The sequence below is a fragment of the Chanos chanos genome, chromosome 4, assembly GCF_902362185.1.
Source record: "Chanos chanos chromosome 4, fChaCha1.1, whole genome shotgun sequence".
Lineage (NCBI taxonomy): Eukaryota > Metazoa > Chordata > Actinopteri > Gonorynchiformes > Chanidae > Chanos > Chanos chanos.
This window is the reverse complement of record NC_044498.1, coordinates 10,597,565-10,609,513: the sequence shown is the minus strand read 5'-3', so window position 1 is coordinate 10,609,513 and position 11,949 is coordinate 10,597,565.

The following is an 11,949-nucleotide window of genomic DNA, read 5'->3' as shown; positions in this document are numbered from 1 at the left end:
CACAGAGCCAACCCTGAAATGGCTGAATGGGCTCTTTGTCTCACTGAACGCTAGCGAGTGCAGGGGCACACTGACACACACATACACGCACACGCACCAACACACACACCCTGATAAAGAGAGAGAGAGAGAGAGAGAGAGAGAGAGAGAGAGAGAGAGAACACTCAAAAAGACATTCTCACACCTAACTCCCTCTTGTAGTCTTTCTGTTCACATAGACTCACACAGAGATACTATTTTCCTTTCACCGTTTGGCTCCTCACTTCTAGAAAATCCCCCAGCGTTATACTTCAGCAGGGTCAACAAAGGAAGCTCCGAGCACGTACGCCACGACACAAACATGAAATGTGAATACAGCACTTGTTAAAAACAATGTCACAACATTGAACGTCACCTTCATTAGAGAGGGCTCAAATGAACTGTCTCTCAAAAGTATCTCTCTCCCTTTTAAAGATTAGAGAACTCTGTGGTATGGAGTCTTCCACTGTCCAGTGGAGACTAATCCGTTTCCATATGAAAGATGAAAGAAAGAGAATAGAGAAGAGGAGAGAAAGAGGTGGAAGCTTTCATCTGAGAGGAGGGACGGAGACTGCTGTGGCGGTGATTGATTGACAGGTGTGCTGATAACCCCTCTGGGCCCCGTGTCAGGGGTTTAACTGCCCTCTGAGTGAGAGTGAGTGGAGGCTTATCCCAGCGAAGAGAGCACATCTCTGAGTGTCACCTTCAGCGGTGTGTCCGGAATATTCTATCCGCACGCTCTTGACATAAGACTCATTGTCTGCCTAGAAAGAGGTATAGAGAAAGGTTTTGTTTCCTCACTTACCCTCCTTTGCTTCATAACTTGTAATTGCTGAAAATGCTATATTACGTCAAATTAGCTCTTTAAAATATATTTTACTGATATAAGAATTTTCAAGCTGATGTATTCTGTATGTGGCAAATGTCACTGGCATGAGGCTGCAAGTTCCGGTCCACTTTTCCCCTGGAAGGCTTCAGCGAATTACAGAAAACAGATATTAAACTTGTTTAGAAATTCCTGTCCATTAGGCTCAATTAGATCCAGAGAAACATATCCATTTATCTATTAGTGTACTGACTCATTGCATTGTCAGCCTTAAAGGTAATCACATTCCCCAGGTTTTCCCATTAACAAGGTTTGTCGATGGAGGTGTTAGAGAGAGAGAGAGAGAGAGAGAGAGAATCAGAGAGAACAAGTGACTCACTGGGATTAACATCACAACATTGTTGACAGCAAACAATACAAATTGTGCTACAAATTGTGATATAAGTTAATGGATAAATGACAGTCATTATTATCAGTTCAAATTTGTCCCAACCTTCCTATTTTTTATCATTACGTCGAGAGCGGCACTTTTTTTGTAATGGCTATAATTTCCATAGCTCATTTAAAACAACTAATGCAAATTGATGGCCTCATTTCCTTCACCAAGTTCCACTTCTTCCTTTCACCCTCCCTTTTCATGCTCTTTCAGAGCTGAAACAAATGGAGGGATTATGGAAAAGAAGAAAATGAGACCAGCTCAGTGGGAGAGCATTACTTTCTGTGAACAACACAGCAGTTGTGTGAGGGATTGCTGGGAATATTGATTTACGTTGAGCGTGTAATTGTTCCACGTGACCGGCCAGCTTCTGCCTGACACCCGACGCAATGGAATTTTTTGTTATCGCTTATCAATAGCTATCATGTATAATCCGTTAAGTAATGAAAAGTTCATTATGAAACTTAAACCGTGAAAGTTAACACGCTACGTGTAAATGTTTGTGACTGACGAGTAATTATAACAATTAAACTCCTACAAATATTATTTCGCTGGTTTCTTACAGTACAACACCTTATTTTTCATTATTGGCTCATGCTTGGAAATGTCCGGAGTTTTTGTTGTTGCTGTTGTTGTTTTTTATTTATTTTAATGAAGAGGTTTCAGAAGGGAAGGTTTTACTGACCTTCTCTTTCCGACAGAGAATGTTCCCACAAAGCGATGACCCTGAGCCTAGTTAGAGTAGGCAGCAGTAAAACATTCACAACTCATTTCCTACCCATTTACAATTACAACATTACCTATATCATTGGTTCAGCTCACATAGTGATGCAGTATCTCTCATTGGTAGAGCAGCCAACTGTTTCCCAGGTTTGGCTTGGTCGGTGAACAGGGTCCAAAATTACTGGATGTTTTGGCCCAAAAGCTAATTGTTCTGTCCGAGAGCAAGATATATCCTCTCTCTCTCTCTCTCTCTCTCTCTCTCTCTCCATCACACACACACACATACACACGCACACTGTGGAGTTTGACTGCCTGGGGATGACTTTATGCAGGCCTCTTTGGGGTCCAGAGTTGACCAGTATAAACCGACGATATCGACATACTCGACTATTCTGGATGGATCCACACTTGAGGGCAAGAGCCAATATCTTTCTTTTATGTCTCTAGGAATCGGTTCTGTGGCAGCATACGAAATAATGGCAAGAGTTTAGACTTTTGACTCAATGAAAAGAGTGCATGCTCCCTGATTGTTGATTTTTCTCTGAAGTATTCATCATTTTCTGATTTAGGTCAATCAGTGTTTATTGTGTTGTTGTGTGTGTTCGAATCACAGCAGAATAAACATCCATTTTTTACCTGCTCCCGGTCTTGGTATCTTTCTGATTGGTTCCATCAAACTTACACTAGGTCGCTGATGCACGCTATCCCCCCCCGGGTATCAAAACCGATGCAATATCTCTGTACAGTACATGCAGTCCTAAAGGCTACTGTAATGGTAGGCATTACCAGTCTGCCAAAACATGATGAATGTTTCTCTGAAACCAGTTTTGTCTCAGAGTATTATAACAAACACTTTGGGGAGGTTGAGCAATTTCGGATAATTGGGTGACTGTCTATGTTTGGTATTTTTTCATCAATCTACTTCTTTCAGGCAAAAGGTAGAGAAACGAGAACCTGTGAGAAAGAAAAGGAAAAAAAAAAAAAAAGGCAGAAAGAGCGTGATCGGGTAACTTAAGCTCCACCGAAAAGACTGCATTTATCTCGCATGCTGTGGCGATTATACCGCTGGAACAGGATTCTGATGAGGTTTCGCCTTGCTGTGAAAGAGGAAGCCTGGTCCCTCATCTCGTTCGGATGAAAGATGGTGATTCTCCGAAGGAATCGCTTGAATAACCCACAATTCCAGGCTTTCTTTTTGTTCTCCTTCGCTGAGGGCTCAGCGGTTAAATCCGATCAAACTTGCACATAATCATCACAAAAAAAAGGCTGGGGGAGGTGTATGGGCATCCTGGGATTCACCGGAATGTTCCGTGCAGCCCCCCCAACAGGAGCAAAGGCCTACAAAAGGAGTTGTGGGCGTCCTCAGCAACTCCGGATGGATTGAAAGGTCAGCGTTTAAGAGTTGTGTAAATCTATCATTAGGCTTCCCTGGGGCAAGTGCACAGAGGCGTTGGCTCCCTCAATCTCTCCTTCACTCTCTCCTGTTGTACTCTCTCTGTTCCTTTTTCTTTTGCTTGCAGAGTTTAAGACTGGGTGTTAGAGAGAGAGAGAGAGATTTAGCATTTATCACTCCTACTGGTAAATGGTGGGCAGCTGAGTGCTCTGAAGTATGAATGATGAATACTGATCTCACATACACACACACACACACACGCACGCATGCACACACACACATGCAGTCTCAGAGGTATGAACAATGTCACCTCTTAACAATGCTCTCAGCTCGCTCTCAAAGTGAGTTGAGAGTGAAGAAAACTAGCGGTGAACCAATTTAATACCTAATAGGTGTCATTACTAAATTACTATAAAGTGTAGGTGTGAAAGGTCACAGTTTTTAATTCAAAATGAGCTTCAGTTCATTACTGTAGTCAAAGTTGCACTCCTCTTAGAGATGCCAAATGAAAATTTCCATTCCTTTGGCAAGAGGAATCCACGAGTTTATGCATGCTCACCTTAATTACACTAACCCTCAGAATCATTTCCTAAGCTTTTGACAAATTTATGAAAATACTTCTTGCCCAAGAAAACAGCTAAAGAGACTAATCCAGGGCCAAGGAACTTAGGGTGCTCATATGCAAAGCACACTTATGTGAAAATGTGAACAGGATCTCTGTGTCTCTCGTGTATTGCTATTTCCTAGTCTGAGCGGCTTTTTGCCCTTTAGATAACAAGGCTCTGAAGTGTGTTTGGAGAGCTCTTTTTTTTACTTGAGAAATTAAGTTTGAAAATTTAGCCAGCTGTGAAGCCAACCAATCTGCACAAACCACCTTATGACAGTTGAATCTCATATTAACTCAGTATATATTAATATTGTCCATATACCACAGCTAGCAAAAATGTTGCATAAAAACCAGTAGCATATTATCATGCCTCTTCATATTAAATCCCAGAATAAGCTACGGAGATAACTGCAATTATGGTTCAGTTGTGAGGGTGAAGAAACAAAGAGAAAGAACTAAGGTGGAGAGAGAAAACGAGTGATCGAGAATAAGAAGGGGGGAGAGGGAATGTCAAATGAAATAATGAGGACAATTAGTTCAGCAGAGACCAGTTCTTGGCTTAGTGTGTTGTCAGAGCACAGTGAAGCATAATATGTGGATCTGGTTTGAAATTCAGAGCAGCTAGGTGTAATCCTGTATACACACACACACACACACGCAAACACACACAAGCACGCACAGACACGCGCACACACACACACACACACGCGCGCGCGCACACACACACACACACAAGCACACATTCACATTCACACACGTACACACACACACACACACACACACACACACACACACACACAAATGTGTAAGGTTTAGGTAATGAGCTGAAGTATTTGAATGCGAAGTGCTGTCAAGTCATTATACTGAGCATAGACCACAACACAACAGCGCTGTCTCAGCCTTCCCATCCCTGACTCAACATACTTTAACCACTGACACTGAGGTCAGCACCTGAACACAAACTGCTCACCTTAAATGACTTTTCACACTGCTTCAGGGCTAATTAAGGACCAGCCATCTCGGTCATCAGGAACTGAAAAAACCCACAGTATTTAATTGACCTGAAGCACCACTCATTATCATTACACATTCCATATATAAATATAAATATGAGATCAAAGAGTTTAAATATGAAACATTAGACACAGTATAAACACAGCTGTGTTCATTTACTCAGTGGAAGTTGTATTAAATCTGAGGAATTCTTAATCTCTCAAAGTTAATTTAACACTGGCACGTTTTACTGTATAGGCAGGCTTTCCAAATAATGATTAAATTCCTGGATTCAGTTTGGTTCTGAATACTGCGTATTCTTAATGGCACTGAGATGAGAACTAATTCGATGTCTGAAAAAAATCAGCTCTGTGACCCACCAAAGTGACACCTACTCCTTTACAGAGTGCAGGGTTTCCGGAACTCCCTCCTCTCTTCCTCTCTTTCTCTCTCTCTCTACCCTCAAATCACTTGTCTTTCTGTCGTTTTACTTTAGCCTGGCCTGGCACTTCCATTTCATTTTCTGTTCAAGTGATACACAGAGTTTCTTTTCTTGCCAAAGCATGTTCACAACAAATAAACTGAACACATAAAACAGCCAACAGTAAACGTGACAAAGCTTTGAATGCAGTAAGCCGTTAAATTAATATACAACACAAAGGCAACCGAAAGACGGAGAACGAATCAACTAAATTAGATGAAATTTAATTAATTTCATGTTTTAGAATTGGGAGCCCCAGGGGGAAGGGGAGGAGTTGGAAGGGTCACTCTTAATCATTCTGACCCGTCATTTTATGATCCATTTTCATTGCTGTAGGAGATATTTTAGATGGCAATATGATTTTTTTTTTGTTGGTTGTTTCTGCCAAACTTTCAAGCTTGCTGATGCAACGCAAAGCCAGGTTTGGAACGGACTCTTTCAAGCTGTGCCAGGGACCCTTTTAACACATCGCAATACATAGCCCCAGACATTAGCACATAGAGCAACGCAAAGAGACGGCTACCATCATTTACTTTCAAACTGCCTCTGTTTTCTTCTCCTGCTGTTTTCTCTGATCTATTTCCTTTGATACACATTCAAGCTCAAGCGTGCGCTTGCACACCACACACACACACACACACACACACACGCACATACGGAGAGAGAGAGAGAGAGCAAGCAAATGTAAGAGTAGACAGAAATTCAAATGGTCAAGTGGTGGGACATAGAGAGAGAGAGAGAGCGAGAGAGAGAGAAAGAAAAAGAAACATAAAGAATGTTGTGGAAAGACGACAAGCACACACTGCCACCAATACCGGTCACATGCTCCGCTTGCTTCCTATGCATTGCCACATCCATGGTATACAGCGGAGTGTTTGGGCCCTCTAGCCATGTTTGGAGGGGGAAAATATGCAGGTGAATCTTTGAAATGGTAAGAAGAGCTGTTTATAGAGCAGCACAGATGAAAGCGGATGCCAAGAGGGGGGCTGGGTAGTGATGGTGGGAGGGAGAGAGAAAGAGGGAGTAGGGAGAACGAAAAGGAATAAGAAGATGAGGAGAGGTGAAAGCAAAAAGAGGAGCGAGAGAGAGAGAGAGGATAGTCCATAAGAAGTGAGAGATATAAAATGAAATGGGGGGCAAACAGAGGCAGAGAAGCAAAGGAGGAGATGGAGAGGATGTGCCGGGAGCGGCCAGGGGTGGGGGCGTTGGTGGTGGCTGGGGGGGGGGGGGGGGTGGATAGAGCCTGTAACTCTGTCAACGCAAGAGCGTGGAGAATATCTACCTGACATTTTCTTCAGCCAGAGGAAAAGAGAGAGAGGCGGAAGAGCCATGACACACACAATTACACAGACACAGTGATAAAACTATAAAACTCACACACACACACACACACAAAAGAAAGAAACACAAATACACTACCAACAAGCTGAGGCTATTTTTTCATGCCTTAAAATGGCAAACCAGATAAATGTCTTTCATGCCCAAAACAGAGAGAACAGACGTCTGTTTTTTGCTTTTGTTTTTTTTCCTTTGTTTCTTTCTTTTGTTATATCCTATCATGCAATTTGACATGTGATTCGAGAGATCTTGGATTTTATCATATTAGAAATATCCAGAAAGAAAGTCCTGAAGTGAATATATGGTAAACTAATTATTTTAATGTATTTTAAGCTAATGATAACATCACTGCTTCATGCTTCAATATTACTTAGCTCGGTTGTACTGATTGCAAAGTACCAACTCAATGCAGCTGTTCAATTCAAAAATAAAAACCATTTGTCACTCATTTGTCAGAAACCTTAAGAATTGTTTACCAGACTTTTGTTTACTTGCATGCCAATTTCTTAGCACAACTATAGTCGTACTTCCGCGATTTGAAGTCTTAGTTCAAAACTTAGTCTTGGATAGAAATCAGTAGTGGCTAGAAAACTAATCATTGTTGACCGTTACTCTGTGTCGAATTATTGCGTCTTTCATTCTGTTTTAACGGTTTGTGGGTTTTAATCTATGAAGCCGTGAGGCAAGAAACTAAAACAAAATACTCAAAACAAACAAAAATCACCAGCTATCACATGCCTTGACCTAGCAACTAAACATTATGCTTAAATTTAAAGCAATTATTTGTCTCTTTTAAATACAAGCGTGTGTTTACGGAGACTTTTTGAGCATATGAAATAACATAAAATATATACTACAAAACGTTGCTGTGATTAATGAAAAACACAAAACTACCACTTAAGGCTTTATGTCGATGTGTATTCCTGACCCAGTGAATGTGATCAAGACAGCAAGCAAATTATGCGACAACGATTAGTTGTTTGTAATAAACACAAACATAGGCACAAACATAGGCGAGACAAGCAACTATCCTTCCTGCCTTTTTTCTGCCCAGAAGGTCAAACATTTGCACAGATGGATGGATGGATGGAGAGATAGATAGATGGATAGATGGGTGAACTGGACATTGTGTGACAGTAAACAATCTTTTTCTCCGGCTGCAATATCGTGAACTACCCCGGTCATTTAGAAGCCACAAAGTGGGCGAAAATCTGTCAACTGACGATCCAACACAATAGCTCACACAGGAAGGAGTCGAGACGTAAGGGAGCGGATCTCGGTCTTTCGCTCATTAATAGTTTAAAACTGTCGCGTTTGTTGAAACTCTATGAAATTTCATTTCTAGAACACATAAACATTTTGTTCTCGCGATGTTGCGCGTATTTTTACCCCACAATAGATAAAACAGTACAAAGTAGGCTATTATACGTAGGCTACATCAGGATAGCAGAAACAGCACTGGTGAACTGAGGGAATCTATTTTGGACTTCAAACGGTTTCATCAAACAAACCCTTGGCTGTCAATGTGATCCACGCTCAATGTTTGTGGTTTAATTGAATGATTAAATGCGTGATGGCAGAAACAGTGAAACAATTAGATTATTCTTGAGATCAGTGAGTTCTTGACACATGGAGAAGTTCGTAATTACGAGCAGCCTACAATCTCTTTGTATTGTCTGTGTCTGCTATGAGGTCCGTCTCTTGAAAGCTAATAAGACAGCACAAAAACCTCCCTCATGGGATGATAGCCGCCAATTCCCCCTCAGCTCTAAAAAGGGTGTCGCTAACAGTCATTGTGCAATTGGCAATTCCGCAAGAAACTGTTGCTCTGGAAAAGCCGAGGGGTTAGCACCCGGGGGACGTCCGTGGCAGCGGGTGCATAGAGCAGAGCGGTTCTCCTCACGGCATAAGTAAATTGACAATAAATTATATTCCTGACCAGAGACTCGGCCAGAGAGAGGGAGAGAGAGAGAGAGAGAGAGAGAGAGAGAGAGAGCGCATCCGGGAAAGAGGCAAATAGCAACGCGAAGCCAATTACACCGGCAAAACCGGCCCGCAGCCGTGGAGAACGTTACTTGTTCACAGACAGCTGTGTTTCCAGTCGTTTTGGAATTTTAAACAAAGTAGATTACATTTAAGTCTCTGTTCGGCTTCTCTCATATGGTTGAATGAGTTGATTTCTCGGGACCGAAACTGGATTTTTAAAAATGTAACCCCAGCGGACACTATAGGCTTTCTGCTATCAACATCTGCGTGTTTCGTCGGATTTCAAATCACACCGGAATCCTGCAGTTTTAGTAGAGCGAAGAACAGGACCCTGGACAGCGACCGGCCGTTACGGTAAGCAAACTAGCTTGCAGGGCTGTTTAAAGTGCAGACGGTAATTCAGAGTAAGTGTATTTCAAGCGTTTTTCCTCCGAAAATTAAAAGGTTGATTTCATTGCTTATGAACAGCAAAAATAGCATTAAAGTAACGAAAATAAGTTGTCGTGTCAATGTAAGATTATATCTTTATTGAATAACAAGCAGCAGATTTTGTATGATATTTGCCGGATGTTTTTCTCTGACCATAGTATTTTTTTTTTTTTCAAAAGACGATCTGTACTGCTAAAATTATAGGCTACTGCTCTTGAATCAAAGCGGCCCAGTTTGGCTTCAATGTTCCTAAGTTTATTAAACAAATGCAACATTATGTCTGTTCCACATTTGACACACTTTATTAAATTATGCTGCATGCCATTTGATTTATGGAGCCCTGTTGCAGTGGTAACCTCTAAGGTGATGTTTGTCATGGGAACACCGCCTGCTGAACGTGGTCCAAAGCAACGTACAAACGAAACGTGATCAGTAGTTTTCTCTGTTTGGGAAGCGAGGGAGGGAGAAGGACATGGGGGGGGGGGAAAGGGTGAGGGGGGGGGGGGGGGGGCGGAATTCCAACCTTAATTTAAGCAGTCATTTATAAGTAAGCAGACATCAGCACAGCACGTGCCTCAAACCAATAGGGTGGTTGAGGGGATGAGGAGTCCGGACGTGAGACTTTTTTTTTTTTTTTTGGCAGATCCCACAAGGGCTTCCACAAGAAAAATATATTGCATCCCTGAATCCATTGCCCTCACTTTTCTCGTATTGCCACACACATTTCAAACTCGTTCATAATAGATGATATAGTCATGGTCCACCATAAGCAGCATATTGGATCTCTCCTCTCAAGGGATACACACTATCTCTCTCTCTCTCTCTCTCTCTCTTTCTCACTCACTCCCTCCCTCTCCCTCTCTCTCCTGCACCTGATAATGTGAAACACTTTATTTGCGTGTTTAATGCTGGCAGGGGATCAAGGCATGTCTGTAGAACACTGCAGGATTGTTCACTGAGAGATAAAAATGCCTGAAGAGGTGGATTTCCCCACAAACCACTAAACCTATGTTATAAACACAATGTAGCTTAGCTGGCCAAAACAGGCAGACTAAACTGCCTGGTTAGAGTCGAGGTCTGTAATTCAAAAAGCAGCAGGAGGTCTACTTACAATATTAGCGCTAACATAGCAAGAGCTTGTGAGTCATTAAAGGTTAGATTTGACTTAAGAGAAACTGAATTTGTTTTCCATTGTTATTCAAGACAAAAGGCCCTGACCTTTCTAGGCTTCATCTGTTTTTCAGACTTCAGAAAACATACTGATGCTACCTCTAAGATGGACCACAATGTTCACTTGAGCCAGACACGTTTTAATATCTAAACGCTTGTCACGTATAAGTCGCTTCAAAAAGTTGGTCTTCAAAAAGTTGTTGTTTGATATCACAAAAGGAAATCTGTTTCCCCCTATCAAAAGTAACTTTATTGTTGCCATGGCCTTGAAATAAGAAAATAGGAGAAACACAAATTAAGGTGACAGGAACAGCTGTCATCCATGATTTGATGTACCTTACAATTCTCTAGATATGAAAGATGTCCCAATGACTGGGTGTCTCTTTCTCAGTTTCACAGTGTCACTCTTTACCCCGGGCTCTCTAATGCATTTGGATGTGTTTAGCAGACCAGGAAAAAAAACTGTGTAGATCAGAATTCAGATCAAATATTCAACATGAGTAATCACATATAGGAATATAAGATAGGAAAGTACAAGTTGAGAAAACTGGCTCATTTAATCCCTTTTTGGCAAGTCATTTGTCTGTTGTCCTTCACTGTTTTCTTCAAGGAAGCTTAATTTGTTGATATATGTGAATATATTTAAAATCTGTTCAAGGAATCTTTTTTTAGAGATTTCATTATTGTTCTTACCTTCAGACAGCTCCATGAGAGTAATTTGACAAATTGCATTGGTTTCGTTTGCAGAGGTCCAAGATTTTAACAAGATTCTTTAAATTTCTTTAGCATGTAACCTCATTAAGGTTCTTTAGAATGCTAAGCTACCATGGAAATTTGAAAGGACTGTTACTCCCGTTGGTTCCAGCTATAAAGATACTCATGGTTGCCTCCTGAAATGCCATTACAACCAACTCCCCTTCTACAAAGTAGCTAAGGACATGGTGAAAAAGGTGAACTTTGCCTTTAATTTTCTGCCTTTAATTTAATCCCCCCCCCCCCCCCCCCCCAAAAAAAAAGTGAACTAGCACAATAATGTTAATGTAAGTAGTAAATTCAAAACCTGCCAGAGCTTTATTTGTTTGTTTGTTTATTGAATGTCTTTGAAGAAGAATGTTCGGTAAGAGAAATGTCTGAATGTTTAGATGGAGAACAACACCCGCTGGTGCCAACAAATGGTCCAGATAATAGAGCTCCAGCCCAGCTAGAGAATTAGTCTAAACCAATGGTGCTAAAAATAAAAATGGAAAAATCAAGGTAATATTCGTCTGAAACTATCCAGGACAGAAAATGAGTACGCAGAAAAAGTACATCAACACATATTAAATATGCAGCTTTTCTTGAGTGTAAATGATGAATGTCAATCCACACAAAGTAGTTAATTACAGTTCGATATGATGTATTGTTGTTGGCATTTGAACTGCAGATGAGTATCAAAAGGATCGAGAAAATTACACCGGAAAAGGAGAGAGGTACAGAACATACACAAATAGCTAAGCCGGTGCAAGGTATCAATCTTGCGATCTTGACAAACCATCCGTCTGATCGACTA